At 39.1% G+C, this 21,966-nt stretch overlaps 1 protein-coding gene across 2 annotated transcripts in view; it reads left to right on the top strand.

The window, feature by feature from the left end:
- LOC309875484 (cadherin-12) overlaps nucleotides 1-21,966 on the top strand; it is a 238,381-nt gene that overhangs the window by 11,414 nt on the left and 205,001 nt on the right. Inside the window, exon 2 of one of the 2 annotated variants that reach the window (XM_082754986.1) lies at nucleotides 11,611-11,652. The exons of the other annotated variant lie outside the window; for it this stretch is intronic. The gene's annotated coding sequence lies outside the window, so the exon portion shown is untranslated. The remainder of the gene's footprint in view (nucleotides 1-11,610; nucleotides 11,653-21,966) is intronic. 2 annotated transcript variants of the gene reach the window in all.

Below are 21,966 nucleotides of genomic sequence, written 5' to 3'. Positions count from 1 at the left end.
ACCTTACCTACTTTGAATGAGGAAGGTGATATACTCTCATGATTTGAGTGGAAATTTCCTAAACACATTCCATTTTGCAATTGTTTATTTACTACTATTTATTTTTCTTAATTATCTTCATTCTAAAATCAGACTATCTGCTATTCTTTGTAAGTACTACAATTGCCATTTCACCAAGACAGACTCCCCACTTAGAAGAAATTCTCCGTTTCCCCTCACCTGGATTCTTTGCTTGATAACCCAGCATCCACCATTCAAAGTCAAAGGAATAAAACAGAATGTGTCAGATCAGCTCATGTTAAAGAGCTTTTACATTACACCAGATCCACATATATTCACACACTGAATTTTAAAAAAAATTTTAAAATGTTATTAATTTAAATCTCCAAACTATGTTTTTATTCTGCTACTTGGAATGGTGATGCGTTTGCAGGACCCAAACAAATGTGAGCTACATGGGACAGTCCAAAAGAGAATGTAATGGTACAGTATAAGGATTAAATGTGAAAGTAATCATGTTTGTTTTCTAATTATTCAAATCTTAATTACAACTGTGTTGGCCCAATTAGTTCAAAACACAAGGCTAATGTTAGGGTTGGGTGCATACTCAGCATCTGTGCATAAGTAAGAGGCATCTGTTGCCAAGTGGTGGAGTGATGGAAAGTGTCAACTCACCAGCTGTGAAGTCAACAAAGCTCTTAAAAAACAAGTTTGAGCCAACACAATGATTTAGCACACTTGGGGGAATGTAAAGCTTATCACACGTGTATACTTAGCTAGCTGTTGTCACCTAGTGGGACTGAAATCTAGAGCAACTGTGCATTTTTAAGTCTTCAGCAATGCCCTGCCTAACAAGGATTTGTTTGCGGTGGGGAATCTGGCATTGACACTTCTGCCCATCAGTGCTTCAGGGTTGAATTTGTTGTTTGTTTTTAACTTGATCAAGCTAGAGAACAAAATACTGAAATATTAAGAGGAAATATTAAGAGCATTGGCTTTTCTTTCCTAACACCATTTTCCCCATTCCCTATAGTTCTGTAAGGAGAGACAGTTGTATTGACAGTCAGTTGTACCTTGCCCACTGTTTATTGCTATCAATTCCAGAAAGACAGGATTTTTATGATTCTGACTACAGATCTTAGTAATTTCTAATATTGCCTGCAGAGATTGAGGATATGAATAGTCTCACTAATGGTGTTACAATGGTGTGTTTAATATTTATGTGTTATTAACATTTAATGGCAACGTGTAAACTTTACTGAAAGATAATCAATTGTTCAAGAACAAAAGAAGAAGGTGAACATTAAAGCATTGGATAGAATTATATCGAACACTAATGCATTCACTTTTGACCTAGTTCTAAATTTTACGGATCTTTTGTCTGTGACTTAATTTGCATTACTTTCAAGTTTTTATTTATTCACATATCAGAAAGTACAGATGGAGTAGTGTTTAGATTCATTGTAGACTGATAATGTTGTTAATTTACATGAAATGCATAGAGTGTTTGGTACTACACTCCAGTGTGATGGAAAATGAGTTCAACTTTCAACATTGCCTTCACAAGATTTTTCAATTACATTGAAATAAAATAAAACAGAGTTACAGGGCAGTTCTAGCATTCTGGATTGGGCTTTTCTTTTTGTAAATTACAACAAGAAAGCCTTTGATTTCCCTGCTGTTGGAGCAAATAGCTCTTTTTAGATATGGTTTGTACTTTAATACAAAACCTTTTGCTTTAAAAATATGTCTATGCCAGTATGGCAATACTTGAGCTCTATTATTAAAGCAGCACCCTGACTGGACAAGAGAAGCTAAGCAACTCAGCTCATCTCTATTAAGAAAGTATAAATAAATACAGCTGCTTCTGAGCAGGTGTAATGAAGCGTAAACTTTGTGTTTGAAAAAGGAGGACTTTGAAATTAGGAAGCACGTTTTTTATAGTCACAAACTATGTTTATGTTCAATATCTGCCCATTTCATACTCACAAGGAAAATTCAGAATTACTCCAAATTGTATTGCACTTTGTGTATAAATGTATATGTAGTGGTGTAATGATAGAGACAGTAGCTTTTTAGGTTTAACTAATATTACTTGACCAGTTGTACCAAGGGTGTTACAAACTCGTGGAAGATCTAAAGCTGACACCTCCACCACTGAGCCACCAGTGTCATGAGTCTGACCGTAGTATTTCTGTAAATGGGGAATAGAAGGAGTGGAGTGAGACACGTGGTAATTAGTTATATGTGCTTTAGTGTTTTGGATTTCATCTTCTTGTCACGGTTGAGGCTGTATTTCACCTGCAAAATGACCTTTCCTTTTAAATCATACTGACAATGCGAATAGCACGTGTATACTTTAACTAAACAACTTACCAATTCAAGTGGGCTGCCTCAGCTGTAAGACATGAACTCAGACGTGATAAAGCATGGCACTGCTTCAGTAAAATGGAATAAGAAATCATTCTGACAGAGCCTAGATCTTGGTCTGGGCTGTTGAATGGGCTTGGTTGCAGGATTTATTTTTTATTTTTTTCCTTCCCTTTCAAGGTCAATGTCCCTTTTTTTTTTCTGTAGAGTACATCTTACATGATATGACAGAAAGAAATGCAAGGTGACTGGGTTAATGCTTGTGGTGTCAGAATGGACTCCAGAATGCAGGCAAGTGGTACCTGAGAAAGTATTGCTAGTCACCCTATAAAGGCAAACAGTGACTGAATGCCAGATGATGAGACTACAAGCCTTTACTAGGGGCTCATTATGAATTATTTTGAAAGTAAATACCTCAGTCTGTCAGTAGCTAAAGAAGCTATTTCCCCTTTCTTTTGTTTAATTCTCTTGACTACATGGAATTAGAGTGGAAGCTGTCACTGTGATGTTAGAATAATGATAGTAAGTTATGTCTGGGAACTGATTCTCATCTATCGGATTTGTAGACACCTTTAAAATTGCAGAAGTATTCAGGCAATTAGCACTAGAAATAATACATTTTTCTGTCAATTCCCAACCTATCCATTGCTAAGGCAGGAAACATGATTAAGCTGAGTAGCAATGATTTTTTGAAGATGACTTGACATTTGAGTGTGATAAGAAGAACATATTTTTAAAATACCTATTCCATAGTCACAGAGATGACTTGTTGCGGAGTATCTGTATGACTAGCTCATCTTTTGTGAAGCTCTCTCTGGGGCCTGTAAGCAGCAAACTTGTGCTCCTCTGACCACAAAGGAAGATAATGTTTCCTTTTTTGTTGTTCCATCCTATATGCTAGAACAATAGTAAAGACTCAGCTGCATGTAAACCAGGCTAGAATAGCTCTGTTTTTTACCTAATCCCTATCCTTGTACAATTTCCTGTAATATATACATATACATAAATATCACTACCACATTTGTGAGTAAAAACTGTGCAGTTAGACCTTGCCTCAAAATTAAACACCTTATATTCAATGCTTATCAACCTTTTTAAATTTTCTTTTGCAATTAAGGAAAGACTGTGGTTCACCTAAAACTACCGAGGGAAAATAGTGTAGACAGAACGTTTAATTTGACTACTCGTGTAAATAAGATGGCATTTCTTTAAATCATTTGTTCCAAACTTGAAGGATTGTTGTCTCGTCATTTTTTTTTTTATATGGTCAAGTTATCATTTGCTTCCAAGACATTCTTTATGAAGACCACCTAGGTCACAATAGCAGTTGAAGTTTCAAAGTACACCTTGAAACTGCATACAGCATGTAAACACTTCTCTCAATTAAATACAGTATATCATGTCTCAAACATATTGTCAAGTGACTTCAGTGAGATTATTCCAGAGTATTATTAGTTTTCTTAAGACCTGATATTGGCAGTGTCTCTCTGATAGAATCACATCTGCATTTCCCTCTATGTCAGAGTGAGTGCTTATATTAAAAGAATTATATGTAAATTTCTTATATGTAAATAAAAGAAATTATAAAAGGTCATATGCCTAGATAGTAAGATGTTGTGTATATCTCATCACTAAAAATAATTCACACTGAGGTCAACAACACATTTGCTTTGCCAATTCCTCAACTGAGTTTTATCAACTGTACTGACTTCAGAGCAGCTGTTCATTTTTACATTATACTGGGAAAAAAATAATATTGGATCTTGATCCAACGGAACATCTTTTGTATTAATTTTAGTGTTACTGGATCAAGATTCTGTTTTTCAACAGGGAAAGAAAATAGAACCAAGTCTTTAAAACACAGGAGAAAAATTACGTACAACTATGGATTCCTGGTGTAATGGTATCTGGATTCTATGTGCGTTCTTTATGACAATTATTTGTCTTCCTGTATTGCTCTGTAGCTGAATTTTTCCAATAATAACCTTGAGTCATCAGCACACCGGTGCAGAAAGCATAGTGTATTAAAGACAACATGAAGCTTTTTATCTAAAATATCAATTTCCAGGGAAAAATAAAATGATGCTAACCATGGCAGAGCACTATGTTCCTTTGTTAATCATTGTAGATTCATTTATGTCAATTAACTTGCAGTTCTACGGCATGTGATCACTAAGAGAACTGTTTATATAGTGTCCTGTACTAAACTCTAGTAGTGATTCTTATGATAGTAGTAATTCTTATGTACATTCACAGAATCACAGAATCATCTAGCTTCGAAGAGACCTCCAAGATTACCGAGTCTAACATCTGACCTAACACTAACGAGTCTTCCACTAAACCATATCACTAAGCTCTACATCTAAATGTCTTTTACACACCTCCAGGGATGGGGACTCAACCACTTCCCTGGGCAGCCCATTCCAATGCCTAATTCTCAGCAACTTTTGCCCATTCCCCCTCATCCTGTCACCAGGCACATGGGAGAACAGACCAACCCCCACCTCGCTACAGCCTCCTTTAAGGTACCTGTAGAGTGTGATAAGGTCAATAAGGTCACCCCTCAGCCTCCTCTTTTCCAGACTGAAAAATCCCTGTTCCCTCAGCTGCTCCTCATAAGACTTGTTCTCCAGACCCCTCACCAGCTTTGTCACCCTTCAGTGGACTCGCTCAAGCACCTCCATGTCCTTCTTGTAGCGAGGGGCCCAAAACTGAACACAGTACTCGAGGTGCAGCCTCACCACAGCTGAGTACAGGGGGACAATCACTCCGCTAGCCCTGCTGGCCACACTGATTCTTATACAAGCCAGGATTCTGTAGGCCTTCTTGGCCACCTGAGCACACTGCTGGCTCATATTCAGCTAACTATCAGCCAATAATCCCAGGTCCTTCTCTGCCTGGCAGCTCTCCAACCACTCATCTCCCAGCCTGTAGCTCTGCTTGAGGTTGTTGTGCCCCAGGTGCAGGACCCGGCACTTGGCCTTGTTAAATTTCATACGGTTGGCCTCAGCCCACTGGTCCAGCCTATCCAGATCCTCCTGCAGAGCCTTCCTACCCTTGAGCAGATCAAGACATGCACCTCACTTGCTGTCTTCTGCAAACTTACTGAGGGTGCATTCGATCCCCACATCCAGAGCATCGATAAAGATATTAAAGAGAACTGGCCCCGATACTGAGCCCTGGGGGACTCCACTAGTGACCGTCCTCCAACTGGATTTGACTCCATTCACCACGACTCTTTGGGCCTGACTACCCAGCCAGTTTCTAACACAATGAAGCGTACGCCAGTCCAAGCCATGAGTAGCCAGTTTCTCAAGGAGAATGCTGTGGGAAACGGTGCCAAAAGCCTTACTGGAGTCAAGGTAGACCACATCCACAGTCTTTGCCTCATCCACCAAGCAGGTCACTTTGTCATAGAAGGAGATCAGGTTTGTCAAGCAGGACCTGCCTTTCATAAGCCCATGCTGATTGGGCCTAGATGGGTGGCATGTTTGCTAGCCACCAGTCAACTGGGACCTCCCCTGATAGCCAGGACTGACTGCTGATAAATGATGGAAAGTGGCTTGGCCAGTTTTTCTGCCAGTTCGCTCAGCACCCTTGGGTGGATCCCATCCGGCCCCATTGACTTGTGTACATGTAAGTGCTGTAGCAGGACACCAACCATTTCCTCGTGGATTCTAAGGGCCCATCTCGCTCCCCATCCCCTTCCACCAGTTTAGGGTACAGGGTATCTAGAGAACAACTGGTCTTGCCACTAAAGACTGAGGCAAAGAAGGCATCAAGCACCTCAGCCTTTTCCTCATCTCTCTTCACTAAGTTTCTCCCCACATCCAGTAAAGGATGGAGATTCTCCTTAGTCCTCCTTTTCATGTTAAGTATTTATAAAAACATTTTCCATTATCTTTAACAGCAGTAGCCAGATTGAGCTCCAGATGAGCTTTGGCCTTTCTACTTTTGTCCTTACACATCCTTACAACATCCTTATAATCTTTCTGAGTGGCCTGCCCTCTTTTCCAAAGATCATAAGCCCTCTTTTTTTCTAAGCTCTAGCCACAACTCTCTGTTCAGCCAGGCTGAACAGAGAGTTCTTCCATCTTCTTCCATGATGGCTCATCTTTGGGCACGTGAGGACAGACCGCTCCTGCGCCATTAAGATTTCCTTCTTGAAGAGCGCCCAGCGTTCCTGAACTCCTTTGCCCTTCAGAACTGCCTCCAAGGGACTCTGCCACCCAGTGTCCTGAACAACTCAAAGTCTGCCCTCTCGAAGTCTAAGACAGCAGTTTTACCTGCCCCCCTCCTGACTTCACCAAGAATACAGAACTCTTATCATTTCATTGTTATTCTGCCCAAGACAGTTCCCAACCACCACATCTCCCACCATTCCTTCTCTGTTTTTGAATAGATGGTCCAGCAGGGCACCTTCCCTGGTAGGCTCACTAACCAGCTGCATCAGGAAGCTGTCTTCCACGCTCTCCAGAAACCTCCTAGTCTGCTTCCTTTGAGCTGTATTGCATTTCCAGGATATGTCTGGGAAGTTGAAGTCCCCCACAAGGACAAGAGCTGACTATTTCACAACTTTTGCCAGCTGCCTGTAGAACTCCTCATCTGTCTCCTCATCCTGGTTTGGCGTTCTGTAACAGACCCCCACCAGGATGCTTGCCTTTTTGACCTTCCCACTGATCCTAACCCATAGGGATTCAACCTTACCATTCCCAGACTCAGTCTCGAGTTCCACAACATCAAAACACTCTCTAATATAGAGAGCCACACCGCCCTTCTGTGCTGTCTGTCCCTTCTGAAGAGCCTATAGCCAGTCATTGCAGCACTCCAGTCATGGGAATGGTCCCACCATGTTTCAGTGATGGCAACCAAGTCATCGCCTGCCTGCTGCACGATGGCTTCCAGCTCCTCCTGTTTGTTACCCATGCTGTGTGCATTAGTGTAGATGCACTTCAGCAGGGCCATTGCCTGCTCCCTCGGCCCTTGCATTGGCACACCTCTAATGAGCCTTATTCCCTCCCTGTTCCCCTTCCTACCTAGTTTAAAGCCCTCTTAGTGAGCCACACCAGCTTCTGCAGTAGTGTCTGTTTTCCCCTTGTATTCAAATACAGAATGTGAACATAAAACAGATCAGGGGTCATGAAGTGATTTGTCCAGTAGGCTATGAAGGCAATACAGACCAGTCACCCTGCTAAACCCCAGCAAAAATTCTTTTTGGAAATTTGTTTTGGTGTGTTGAATTTTTTCTCCAGTTTTCTGTCTGGACAGGAACAAATCAGACATGAGATGGCATCAATTAAGTTTCAAAGAAGAGGAAAATAACAGTGCTTATTTTCTCTAATACATATTATACTTCAGAAGACATGAGGAAACAGGCACTATTCTTGCCTGTTAAAAAGTCAAGAACAGTTGTTCTGAATACTAAATGAAGGACACTGATGGTTCTTTTTATACCCCTGCAACTTTCTATACATGAAGTCAAGACCATCTCTCCTACCGACTTCCTATACCTGCAGGAACTTTAATAACTTGGTTTGATTTCGTTATGTGAAGTTATTGCACAAAACCTTCTTCTTACCTTTTTTTCAAGGAGTCTTATCATAAAAGTAGCATACCAGACACAAATCTGTTTATCCCACACTTTTTTAAAACCTTCATTTTTATTATTTAATTTAAAGAAATAACTTGCTGATATTGTAATCAAATGTTTTCTATATATACATTTATTTATTTATTTATTAAATATCTGGACATAACTTCCTCTCAGTAGTTACTAATAAAACTCCTCATTATTCATAGTGTCTCTTTAGTTTCTAGCTTCTCCTTCTTGATTTGAGTAACTTTCACTTCAAAATAAATTAGAATATTCTTAGAGTATTCCTATTGCAGTTGCTAACTTGTCCCATATTCATAAGAATTCTGTTTGAATTATAAACTGAACATGAGAACTCTACTACCAGCTGGATTCTGTGCTGTGTGTTTAGGACTAATTCAAGTCCCAGTGATGTGAACAGAGTTTTCTTATCGACTTCCCTGTGAGATGGATTAAGCCCTTAGGCAGTCCTTCCAACTCGGGTTTTCTAATAACTAATGCAGCAAGTGGGAAGAACTAAAGCATATCTCAGTTATTAACTGCTTTAACAATACAGTGTGGGAGTAAATGCAAATGTACCATTGAAGAGGGAGAATATAGTAATTATAGCTCATGGCTCCCCTCTTCATAATAAAAAATAAACAAATTCTGTATGAATGAAACCAGAAAATAGTCTAGCATTATTCCTCCATTAATTTTATATGAAATTCTGTAAATGAATTAAGCAATCATCAGAATAATTAATTAAACTGAAGTAATTAAGTTACAAATCCATACTGACTTATGTCCATACTCCTTTATGCTACACACCCTTAAGTCTCTATCTTTTTTTTTTTTTTTTCCTCCATTTTAGACATGCTAAACTTGAAATTCCATAATGTTCCCTTATTTTGATGCAACAGAAGCTCTCTCTCATCCTGGTATTTCTTGTCAATGATAATTTTCTTTGTTCTGACTACACTGAGAAAGAAAGAGATGACTAAGGTTCTTAATAAAATGACTGTGTATGTCATTTCTATGCATACTGGACAAACTCAGTCTTGCAAATAGCCAGAAAATGATTCCCAATTAACCACAAGAGCAGAATTCTGTGAGATGTACATAGTTGAAAATAAAAACAATGGGAAATGTAGGGTAATATGCTGGTTTTTATGTTACTAGCATTAAGTTGATGTGAATTGCCTTAGCATATTCTAACTTTCAAAATTCAAGTCAAACATTGTCATCACCTTGGATTTTATATTCCTTCCTTAAGGAATATAAAATAAAAGACTGTATGAAACAACTGTTTCAGTTGCTGCCTGTTTCAGACAATATCAATGGAGCTGAAGCGCTCTTTGTATACCTTGGAGAGCTGTATTTTAAGTACAGTATGACGATATTTTCAGGGGAAGCCTGAATCTCTTAATCTGATAATAAAAATCACTACTTACATTGTAATAACATTTGCAATACCACTACCAAAAAAGAGAATACCAAAAGCTGAAGCTTATCCTATGAAAGTGGTGACAGTTAAGTTCAGAGTTAGAAAGACAAGCAGAAAAGTTCTATGAAATCACCCTCAATGCCTCTTCGACGTTATTCAAGTCATATTCTGTATTCCCATATCTTCCATCTTAAAGGAATACAGAAAGAATACCAAAATACATTCTTTTTATTTTATTCACCAGCTAAGCTTTATGCTAAGCCAGCTTAATGGCTTACGCTTCATCAGCTTCCCACATGATCTCAATGGAGCATGAGGAAGATCAGACCCACATCAAAAAATTCGTTCAGAGAATTGTAGGATTTCATAAGCAAAAGATAAGAGACTGAATTAGGACTTTCTCCTTCTGAAGTTAAAATCATTCCAGTTGCCCATGTAGTTTTGGAATACTTCACCTAAAAAAGAGAAAGAAAAAAATAAGTTTTCCCTATGTGAGAAAAGCCGTATCATTGCTTCCAGCTGCCTTTTGGACTGAGAATTCAGGACCTATCAGTATTTCCAGAGTGTAACAGGGAGTCTTTGTTAGAGGTGTCACAAAATGGGAAAGGCTAGATACTTAAGAGAAATGTCAAGAGAGGAAGTACTTCTGTGAGAAGTATGGACTGCACTGCTTCCTTTCTCTGAAGATAATGTTGAACATTTGGAGTCCAAGCAGGGTCTCTGAAACCAACCCTGAATAGAGGACACATTTTCAGGCTAGCTAACCAAATGTCTCAGAGTTTCCTGTTTGATTTTTCTGATTTTTGAATTTGGATTTAGTTTTATTATTGTTGTTTTTGTCTAAATCAGAGACCTAGCAAAGTAGTAATAAATCAACACAGCTAACTGATAAAAAGATTGCTGATACTATAATTAGTTTTGCACATATTTGAATATCTACAGATTGCCTGGAGATTGTCAAATCTATAATAGAATTCAAAAATTGTGATTTGTCCAAGCTATTGTGTCCAAACACGAACTTATGTCAAGGGACAAAATGCAGTCAGGTAGATAAATATTGATTGAAGTTATTCTATCATTTAAAAAACATTTTCAACGACGACAAGAAAACAACAACAAAAAACAATTATTTGATTTCTGGTTACCAGAAATGTTTCCTCTTGAGTTTCGTCTTGTATTTCATTTGCATTTCAGGCTTTAAAAGACATTGAACTATCATGGTGAAAGCCATAGATGATAGAGTTTAAAACTTGCTCTAGTCATTTTTTTTCAGTAGATTTGAGATTCCTAAATTTTTTAATTTTTTTTTTCAAAACTCTGCTGAAAATAGGTAGAAGAACTCCTATCATCATGCATCTTCTAGGCCACAGGAACTAAAGCCACTGGAAATAACATAACTCTAGAAATTAATTCTATGCATTCATGCACAATTAAATAAGAGACATGGAAAGCAGTTACCTGGAAAGCAGCAGGTTCTGTCAGAGGTATGAAAGCTATAGTTAGCATTTAAGTTACAGTTCACCACCTATCCTTATTATATTCTGATGGAAGATTCTGAAAATTTTCAGTTAGTATCAACAGAACTTTGTATTTGTGTGGGGTGCTTGTGTGTGTGAAACTATGCTTGAATAGCAAATGCAATTCAGAAGAGCTAGTGGTATATAGTTTTGAAAGTAGTAATACGTGAGAATTGAGAACTTGTAGATCCCACAGACATGAAACTGTGTTCATATGCAAATTTAGAAAGTTGCTAGCATCAGAAATAACTTTATTTCCATATTTTATTCATAATTGACTTAAATAAAATTGGTTCTGATTCCTTCATATAAAAATTAAAGTTTTCTGTTATCATGATTCATAGCTATATAATTGTTCATAAACTAATATTTATGCTGTTGTATGTATGGCATGAGAATGTTAAGTAATTCACAGGTGAAGAAATACAAGAAGAGTTGTAATACTCAAAGCTTCTTATCTAAAAAAGTTTCCAAACCTATTTAAGCATGTGACTAATGGTATTGAGTACAGTAAGACTACTGACATGCTTAATTGAAAGACACACAAATTGATTTGCTTGTAAGAAGTCACAGGCAGGCATGGAACTGGCTAGTTTTTCAGTTCACCATTCTGAATTGGAGCAGTTCTCAAAAAAACAGGTTCTCTGTTGAAAGAGAAAGAAAGGGTTTTAACAGATTTCCTTTTCTGTCTTGTGCCATCACAGCATGAATCCAGTGGGTGGTGAACAGCTGCACCTTTATCTGAAGTAAGTTTACAATTGTGAGCACTAAATACTTCTTTTCATCAGTGTGTTGTGTTTTTTTTTTCCTTTGGTGTTTTAGTCTTTTTCTTCACAAAATTATTAATAAAATTAACCCATGTGAAATATTTGTAAAATTCAAGACAAAAATGGTCAAAGCCATAAAATTAATTTTGATATCTTACAATACTTGCTGTAGAAAGGAGAAGCTTGAAAAGGCAATGAATATGCAGAACATCAACACAAATTTTGGCTAAGAATTTAGACAGTTATTTTTTATCAATCTAATTGAATTTAATTCAATTTGCTTAAGACCATTGTAAATACATTTATGGAATTGTATTTCTAGACTGTGTGAGCTGCTATGATTTTCACTATATGTGCATTCATATTTTTTGACTTTTGTTTTGGGATATTAGCTAATCAGTAAGAGGTTTCTGGAGAGCGTGGAGAAAAATCCTGGTGCTCTTATAGTTCTCTGCCAGTTGACAGCAGTTCTGCAGCAAAGTTCTTCCTAGGCCCTCATTCCCTCCTTTAAACTTCACAAAACTGATTTTATAGAAGTGCTTCCAGCTTCTGGAAAGTTAAGTCCTTAATTTTAGCTTACAAATACATATAAAATTTAACTTAGTTTACAAATACATACCAAATTTTCAAATGCTGATGGTTAGATGGAAGGAAGGAAGGAAGGAAGGAAGGAAGGAAGGAAGGAAGGAAGGAAGGAAGGAAGGAAGGAAGGAAGGAAGGAAGGAAGGAAGGAAGGAAGGAAACATTGGCTGTGTGTGACATATTTCCTTTGCATCAAATATGAGATCTGTTCAATCAATTCTTTCCATGAGTGAGAATATTTAATTGATTTACCTAAGCCTGGTGATTAAGGCATTTATAGTAATTGATGGGAAAGGAGTAAGACTCTTCTCAGAACTTACAAAAATATAATCACTAGTTTTGCCCTGTTTGTGATATCTCTGTGGAGAGGCGGCAATGCTTATAATTTTTTTTTGGTGTTTCTGCTCAATGGATTGCTTATGAATTATAAGATACATCTATACACTTTGATTGTAAGCAAAATAACTTTTTAAAACCTTTTGAGCTTTTTTTTTTTTTTTTTAACTTACTTTCTTCCTTTCTTCCTTTCTTCCTTTCTTCCTTTCTTATTTTCATTGGGGAACTGTACTACCTTTATTATCTTAATAAGTTCTTTGCAATTATGGTTAAACTAAGAGACAGATCAATGGGCCCAGCCCTAAATAATTTAGAGTAGTGTGAATAAAACAGATGAAAACTAAGCTTTAAGTAAAATTCCATGGATTATTAACCCTGTATATTTTTGTAAAAATACATTTTTAAAATTTCACACAAAAGTGAATGCACTCTGTACAGGTTCTTAAAGATTTACAAAAAAATAATGTACTAATCAGCTGAAGACCTTTTTAACTTTCCAAAGGTATAAAAATGAAAAATACTTTGTTTGAAGCAACAGAGCACAACTGAAACCAAGTTTTTCAGAAAAGGACATTTTTTTTTTTTTAAAGGTGTGTATATAAGAAAACGTACCCTTCTTTAAGACTCATGTGGTAACTCATTTATAAACTTATTTATAACATGCTTTTTGCCACATGCTCATGATTCCTTTCTTAAATTCTCCTAAGCCTGCAACTTAAGTTTCAAATCTTCAAGTACAGGGAATTTTATACATGCAAAGCACAGTGTACTTACCCATGTGCTTACTACATTTTGCACTCTTCCCCTTTCCTGCTGAAATACTGTGAGTGCTGCAACATAGTGCGGTGGAATAATCCATCTTTCCAGGTGGATTGCTCACTTTTCTGTCACTTGATGTGCTAAAAATACCACCTCTTGAAACTGAAGCATTGTGTGGCTCTGTCAGTTACTGGGTTGTTCCTGCTGGCCTTGTACAGCATTCAGTAGCAAAAGCTCTTAGTTCCTTGTGGGAGCTGGAAAGAAAAACCCTAACACAAAGATATTTTCAGAATTTTTTTAACTTCTTATACACTTTTAAGTCATCTGTGTACTTTTCAGACTGGCTAATTGTGGGATGTGATACTCTGTCCTTTAGTTAAGGTGATCTGCGCAAGTTAGTCTTGGCTTCAACCAGAACCTCGGAAAGCACAAGTGAATACTTAAAAAACTATTTTTAAAATTACAAATGACATTTGTCAAAGAGCTCATCTGAACATCCAGTAATGTGAAATGTTGAAGGGAAGATTAAGAAAAAGGCCTAATCATGTCTGCAGATCATCATCTACAAAATGGGTCTAAACTGCTGGTCTCTTTCATGGATACATTTTTAGAGGTGCAAATTATTGTCCTTTACCCACAGAAATATGCTTTCAATTTGTGATCATGTGAATATCACTTCCAAAAATATTTCTGTATCTGTCTTTCTGCACATTCTTTTTATGTACAGAAACCAGGTATGCCTTCATAGTTACGCATCCCCCCAAAAAGTCTGATCTCTATTGAACAGGATCGATGGAAATGAGTTAGAAAAAGTAATTACCAGTAAAAAAATGAATGAGTGGTAAGATAGTGCATCTGACATGAAAAATTGAGGTGTTTTTGTTTGTTTGTTTGTTTTTGTTTTTGTTTTTAGATTGAAGCTGATTTTCAAACAGAGGTCAGAGTATTGTAAGATTCTCCCTGAGCACGTCTTTGATCTCACCTTGCGTGGTGTGTTTTGGTGTTATTTGTGTAATGCATTTAAATATTTTTTTCTTGATGCCTGTTCTGTTTGAATAAACATGTTTACTGAGTTTAGTATAAGGTTGCTGTGAGGTTAGGAGGTAATGCAAATTTTGAAGCTTCACTAGAAATAGAAGTTTACTGACCTGTGTTTAATAGACAAGAGCAATGTCTTTTATTACAACAAAACCCAGTTATGGCTGTAGGTCTTCATATTTTTTTATTTTTTAATGATAGGGATTCAATGTGAAATCATGCTTCTGGCATTTAACACTCACTTTCTGCCCTGGTTTGCTTTTGCAAGGTCATTCAATGTCACTTTGGTTCCTCTTCTTCATGTCAGGGAATGACACGTCTTCTTCATGTCAAGAATCCTGAGAATAATATTCTTGACTAATATTTTGACGTTCTTCTGTTTCAAAATTCTTAGCCTACACAGGAGCTCCTGGAATGTAAAATGAAAACCTCTAACATGTTGTTCACCAGCCACACAAGCATGTTACAAAATTATGCATTAGCTCACACTGATTAAAATTGGTCTCATCTAAACAAATTAAGGGGTCTGATCTCTCATCCATATGCGTGGGTAATTCTCATTAATGCTAATAAAGGGTATGTACATACATGGATGGGAGAACAGACCTCTAAAGCTAAATGCTCAGGTTCAGTTTGGTTTGTTTTCTGCAATAGCAACAAAACATTGTGTTAAGTGTTCCAATAAATTAGAGAAAGTCCAAAGGGGAAAAAGGTCAATAATGTAGTTTTTCTTGTACCTTACAGTGGTAAATAGATAAAACAGTATATCCTCTTTCTTGTAAGCTGGGAGGCATGTAGTATTTTTTGGCTGCTCTTGGCTTTTTACTGTATCTATGTACAAATTCAGATTTATAAGCCTGTGTTTTGAGGCATAAGAAGGCATTTGAGAAGTAAGGAAAACACCAAAAACAGGCAGAAGAATTCAAGAAGGCTGGGTACTCCTCAAGAAGGAAATCTTAATGGCGCAGGAGCGGTCTGTCCTCACGTGCCCAAAGATGAGCCATCATGGAAGAAGATCGGTCTGGCTGAACAGAGAGTTGTGGCTAGAGCTTAGGAAAAAAAGAGGGTTTATGATCATTGGAAAAGAGGGCAGGCCACTCAGAAAGATTATAAGGATGTTGTAAGGATGTGTAAGGACAAAAATAGAAAGGCCAAAGCTTATCTGGAGCTCAATCTGGCTACTGCTGATAAAGATAATGGAAAATGTTTTTATAAATACTTAACACGAAAAGGAGGACTAAGGAGAATCTCCATCCTTTACTGATGTGGTGGTTCCACTCAAGTGGGCAGCCAAGCTCCACCACAACCGCTCTCTCACTCCCCCTCCTCAAAGAGGAATGGGGAGAAAATACGATGAAAAGGGCTCAAAGGTTGAGATAAGGATAAGGAGATCACGCAGTAATTATTGCGACGGGCAAAACAGACTCGGCATAGGGAGACAGTAAGATTTATTGCTTATTACTAACAAGCTAGAGAAGTGAGAAACCAAAAGCACCTTCCCCCCCATCCACCCTCTTCCACCTCCTCCCCCCGAGCAGCGCAGGGGAACGGGGGAATGGGGGTTATGGTCAGTCTATAGTACTTCTTCTCTGCCGCTCCTTCTCGGTCACTCATCCCCTGTGCTGTGAGGTCCATCCCATGTGATGCAGTCCTTGATGAACTGATCCGGCATGGGCTTCCCACAGGCAGCAGCTCTTCCAGAGCTGCTCCAGATATGGGTCCGTACCACGGGGTCCATCCCTCAGGAGAAAACTGCTCCAACCTGGCTCCCCCATGGGCAGCAGCTCCTGCCAGGTCACCTGCTCCTGTGTGGTCTCCTCTCCACAGGCTACAGGTCCGGCCCGGAATCTGCTCTGGCAGGGGTCTTCCACAGGCGGCAGCCTCCGTTGGTGCAGGGCCACCTGCTTCACCATGGTTTCCTCCATGGGCTGCAGCGTGGAGCCCTGCTCCACCGTGGTACTCCATGGGCTGCAGGGGGACATCCTGCTTCACCATGGTCCTCACCACAGGATGCAGGGGACTTCTGCTCCAGCGCCTGGAGCACCTCTCCCCCTCCTTCTTCACTGACCTTGGTACCTGCAAGGCTGTTCCTCACTCCTCTCAATCTCCCATCTGCTGTGTATGGCAGCATATTTTTTCCCCTGTCTTAAATATGCTCTCACAGAGGCACAAAACAACATCTCTTATTGGCTTGGCTCTGGTCAGCAGTGGGGCCCTTACAAAACATGGGGCACTTTCTAGATCCTGCCCACACCTATGGGCCCCTGCTACCAAAACCTTGCCACGTAAACCCACTACAAAGGGATGCGAAGAGAAACTTAGTGACGAGAGATGAGGAAAAGGCTGAGGTGCTTGATGCCTTCTTTGCCTCAGTCTTTAGTGGCAAGACCAGTTGTTCTCTGGATACCCAGTACCCTAAGCTAGTGGAAGGGGATGGGGAGCAGGATGTAACCCTCACAATCCACGAGGAAATGGTTGGCGACCTGCTACGGCACTTGGATGCACGCAAGCTGATGGGGCCAGATGGGATCGACCCAAGGGTGCTGAGCGAACTGGCAGAAAAACTGGCCAAGCCACTTTCCATCATTTATCAGCAGTTAGTCCTGGCTATCAGGGGAGGTCCCAGTTGACTGGTGGCTAGCAAACATGCCACCCATCTAGGCCCAGTCAGCATGGGCTTATGAAAGGCAGGTCCTGCTTGACAAACCTGATCTCCTTCTATGACAAAGTGACCTGCTTGGTGGATGAGGCAAAGACTGTGGATGTGGTCTACCTTGACTCCAGTAAGGCTTTTGGCACCGTTTCCCACAGCATTCTCCTTGAGAAACTGGCTGCTCTTGTCTCAGACTGGCGTACGCTTCATTGTGTTAGAAACTGGCTGGGTAGTCAGGCCCAAAGAGTCGTGGTGAATGGAGTCAAATCCAGTTGGAGGACAGTCACTAGTGGAGTCCCCCAGGGCTCAGTATCGGGGCCAGTTCTCTTTAATATCTTTATCGATGCTCTGGATGTGGGGATCGAATGCACCCTCAGTAAGTTTGCAGAAGACAGCAAGTGAGGTGCATGTCTTGATCTGCTCAAGGGTAGGAAGGCTCTGCAGGAGGATCTGGATAGGCTGGACCAGTGGGCTGAGGTCAACCATATGAAATTTAACAAGGCCAAGTGCTGGGTCCTGCACCTGGGGCACAACAACCCCAAGCAGAGCTACAGGCTGGGAGATGAATGGTTGGAGAGCTGCCAGGCAGAGAAGGACCTGGGATTATTGGCTGATAGTTAGCTGAATATGAGCCAGCAGTGTGCTCAGGTGGCCAAGAAGGCCTACAGCATCCTGGTTTGTATAAGAAACAGCGCGGCCAGCAGGGCTAGCGGAGTGATTGTCCCCCTGTACTCAGCTGTGGTGAGGCTGCACCTCGAGTACTGTGTTCAGTTTTGGGCCCCTCGCTACAAGAAGGGCATCAAGGTGCTCGAGTGAGTCCAGAGAAGGGCGACAAAGCTGGTGAGGGGTCTGGAGAACAAGTCTTATGAGGAGCAGCTGAGGGAACGGGGCTTGTTCAGACTGGAGAAGAGAAGGCTCAGGGGTGACCTTGTTGCTCTCTACAGGTACCTTAAAGGAGGCTGTAGCGAGGTGGGGGTTGGTCTGTTCTCCCATGTGCCTGGTGACAGGATGAGGGCGACTGGGCTAAAGTTGTGCCAGGGGAACCTTAGGTTGGATATTAGGAAGAACTTCTTTTCCGAGAGGGTTGTTAGGCATTGGAACGGGCTGCCCAGGGAAGTGGTGGAGTCACCATCCCTGGAGGTCTTTAAAAGACATTTAGATGTAGAGCTTAGTGATATGGTTTAGTGGAAGACTTGTTAGTGTTAGGTCAGAGGTTGGACTAGGTGATCTTGGAGGTCTCTTCCAACCTCGATGATTCTGTGATTCTGTAATTTTGTGAAGTTTCACCCTCCTGGAACATTGAAATATTGGTTTATACTGAATTGCTTAATGTCATGTTCATAATTTTGCGAAGTATAAATATCCATTTACTGTATCTGAGCATGTGCCTCTGCTACAGTATATCAGCTGTACTGTCATCAAAAGAACTCCTGTGATTTAGTCATTTGATATTCAGTTAAGTGTTCTCAGAACACAGTCTGTCAAAACATTTTAAATATTTGTATAATACTGTAAAAATAGTGTCGTGCATATGTTATCCGACAGTAGGAGCTTAATTAGCATTCCTAACAGCCTGAGGTACACTGGGATAGGGAAGGAGGTGCACACTGCAAAGGCTGGTGCCTCGAGTGAGTTTGTTCTCCAGGTCTGGGATCTTTACAAAGAGGACCACTGGGAGAGACTGGTCTGGACTGTCTGAATTGTAGAAGCTGATAAGCAAGGATTGATTCATGAGTAATGAAGCACACCAGCAGCAGATGTTTGGTGATGCTAGTACCTGAATGGCTGTGTTAGGTACTGTGGAAATCTTAGAAATCTTGGGATTTGTTCTGCGTTAGACACTCCTTGGTGGAAGGCTGCAAAAATTGACTACATGCCTATCTGTTCTCTGTAGCATAAGGTCAAGAGACTCTAGGTAAGCTACTGACTGCCTAAGCCTAATATCCCAGAGGAAAACCAAACCATTATGGGGAATCAAAGAACTAGATATTTTAGGTTAGCTGTCATGGGTGAGGTTCTTGCAAGGACAGAACTAAACCACTCAGTGGCATATAATGTAAAATGCTATTAATGTGTTTATTAAGTAAAATAGGATCTTGGTGCATGGATGGACAACAATCCATGAACAACAATCCATGAGGGATTGTTGTTTCCACTGTTTTATTACTTTCCAACCTGGTTGGTGTAAGTCACCAATGGCTGCTTTGGTCACATCATGCAAGGCCAGTTTCTTTTACTTTCTCTGTGGAAGGCATCCGGCTTTTATTACCTGTGTTGCTATTAATTTCTGATTTCTGTTGCCCGTGTGTTAACTCAGCACTAAGTTGTCAAGAATTTGTCTGCGCTTCTCTGCTTCTCTTCTGTGTCTACCTAATCATTAGAGCAGGGCAGAGAGCAGGGCACAGTAGTGTAGACCAGAGCTTTGGGGTAAGCCCCTCCATTACAATTATCAGCATTTGGTTTGTTTTTATAGCACATAGCACAGTCCCATAATGAGTTCAGGCTGGGCAGGTATAGTCAAGTCTCATTTCCTTTAGTGGTGCCTTCAGGTAGGCTTTATTGTTTGGCAATTACCATACCCTGGAAACATAACTCTGAACTCAACAATGAGGGAATAAGGCCTTTCATGAGTCTCTGATTAGAAAATATGTATGATAAAGTGATACCTCTTCACTTCCCTGCTTCCTTTAACTTAGCCTAGCTTATAAAATGAAAAGATATAATTTGTTATACAGCTTCACCAAGTCATCCAGACAATTTTTGAAAGGTTTGAGATCTTGAGTTCTTCAATAGAATTAAGCTTAAGAACAGTTATTTTGTTTGCCTTGTATTACTATACAAATGGAACAAACTCCAATGAATTAACAAAAGTAATAACATTGTGTTTGCATAAAAACAGAGCCTTTAAAACATAGTTTTGTTCTGTATCATACATTATGGTCACAGGAGGAGGTCACTGTCAACCTTGATCACTTAAAAAACATGAAGTTAACTCCTTTGTATAGTAACAAGTGAAGATTATGGACTTGAAGCATAGTCAGTAATTGCCTTGATAGTACATGAGCCAAAAAGGAATAGCAGTTACTTTTCTACAGCAGTTTAGAATGTTTTCTGCCAACAAAAGGACAAAAAATGAATTCATATATGAAATAGCCTTAAATAAGAAAAGACTATTTTTTTGCTTATTGTCTGTGAAAGTACAAGCAGAACAGATGTGTGGCATAAACAGGTGCTTATTTATTAAAAAAATCAAGCCTGTTTAGTAAAGCATGACAAATGTTAACATGGTATAACACTATGAAAATTACACACAACAGTATATATTGACAAAAAAGTCCAATATAAAAATTCCTTTGCATTTGGGTAATTTTTTATTTAAACACACACCCAATAGAAAGTATTTTTCTTGCTAACTAAAATGAATAAAGAAACTTTTAGCCAGTTACTCTTAGAAGTGTATTAGAAGACAACTCCATATGCGCAAACATAAGAGAAGTGGAGCTCTTTAAATATTTCAGTGTTGTGGAAAGTGCTCAGATGAGCACCAATTAAAATTGCATTTTTTTGTAGTACGTATTCACTGCACGTGTCATAGTTGTGGGTCAGAGCACATATCTTCAAAGCAGTTCAAGTTTACCAGGAGCTAGAATGAGACAGAGAACAAGAAGTGACAGGGTATTGTTGTATGTGTCTCAAGCTCAGCCAGTCACTGGGTTTTGAGGCAGAGGAAATAGACTGACAAAGTAATTAAAACATAAGAATTAAAAAGAAGAGGAATTATTTAAGACAAAGAAGACGCTTGAGATGGTTCAATTTGCTTTGTGAGTAAATGATTGTCTGTGCTGCAGAACCCCCAGGCATGGGACATGGCTCCTCCTGCCCTGGGGACATCTCAGGAGCATTTCTTCTGATAAAACGCATGTGCTGGGCTGATGGGGTGTCAGCATCTTCCTACACTTCCTACTTTAGGGATGGTTTTAGCTAGTTCCCAGTCTGTGATAATGTATTTCTGAAGGCTGCCAGCTTCTGCAGATTTCCATTTATGCTTATAGAAAGTCTACGTGTATGGTGGAGCTAGCTTTGCCTGTGAATTAGAAGGCAGATGAGAGTTAAAGCTAAGTTAAACTATAAAGACACATACGAGTCCTTTCTCTGCTACCTTGATTGGAAAAAAAATAAATAAAAAAAAATAAAAAAAAATAAAAAAGAAAGAAAAAGAAAAAAGGAAAATAAATACTACTCTCCATGTTTTTGAAGGATAACGTTTTTTTTCTTTTCTATTATATAGTCTCTTTCTTGTATTCTAATTCTGTTCATGAACAATTGACTATGTATAACATAGAAACCTGTCTTCTATTAGGAATTTAAGTCAGGCAAAACTGTGAATGTGCTGTAGGTTCTGAAAAAATATGATTCACATCCAATTACTTATATAATTTATTGAAATGACATCCCTTAATCTTATATCTGAAAGAAATAAAAAAAACTATGCATGCTTCATTAATTGACCAAAAGAAATCAGTGACAAAAATTTGGCTTTTGCAATTTTCCTTTAATAAGGAGAAAACAAGGACAAACAAAAGGAGAATAAGAGAGGTTCATGTGGGAGATTGTAAATTGATTTTTTTGAGATAGAACAGGAGTGTTGCATTGTTGTTCAGTGCAGGCTCATCTAAGCATTTGTGCAGGTACAAGAAGAACATGCTGCTAACAAGATGAGTTGCAGAATTATAAACTTCATTTGTGGAATTATATCTTTTGGTTGCAATATTTTTGAAGATGTCATCTTCTTTTACTGTTAGTCTGCATTTTTCCTCAAACTAATATTTGGTCAGGTAAAGCAATATTTTTTCGTAGATACAGTTAAGGTTATAGGTGTTCATTAGCAGCTGAATTTCCTGCTACTTCATAAGGCTTTTAAAATG

The sequence above is a fragment of the Aythya marila genome (genome assembly GCF_965140915.1).
Source record: "Aythya marila genome assembly, chromosome: 2".
NCBI classification, from domain to species: domain Eukaryota; kingdom Metazoa; phylum Chordata; class Aves; order Anseriformes; family Anatidae; genus Aythya; species Aythya marila.
The sequence above is the reverse complement of the archived record's forward strand: the minus strand, read 5'-3'. Positions and strand labels throughout refer to the sequence as shown.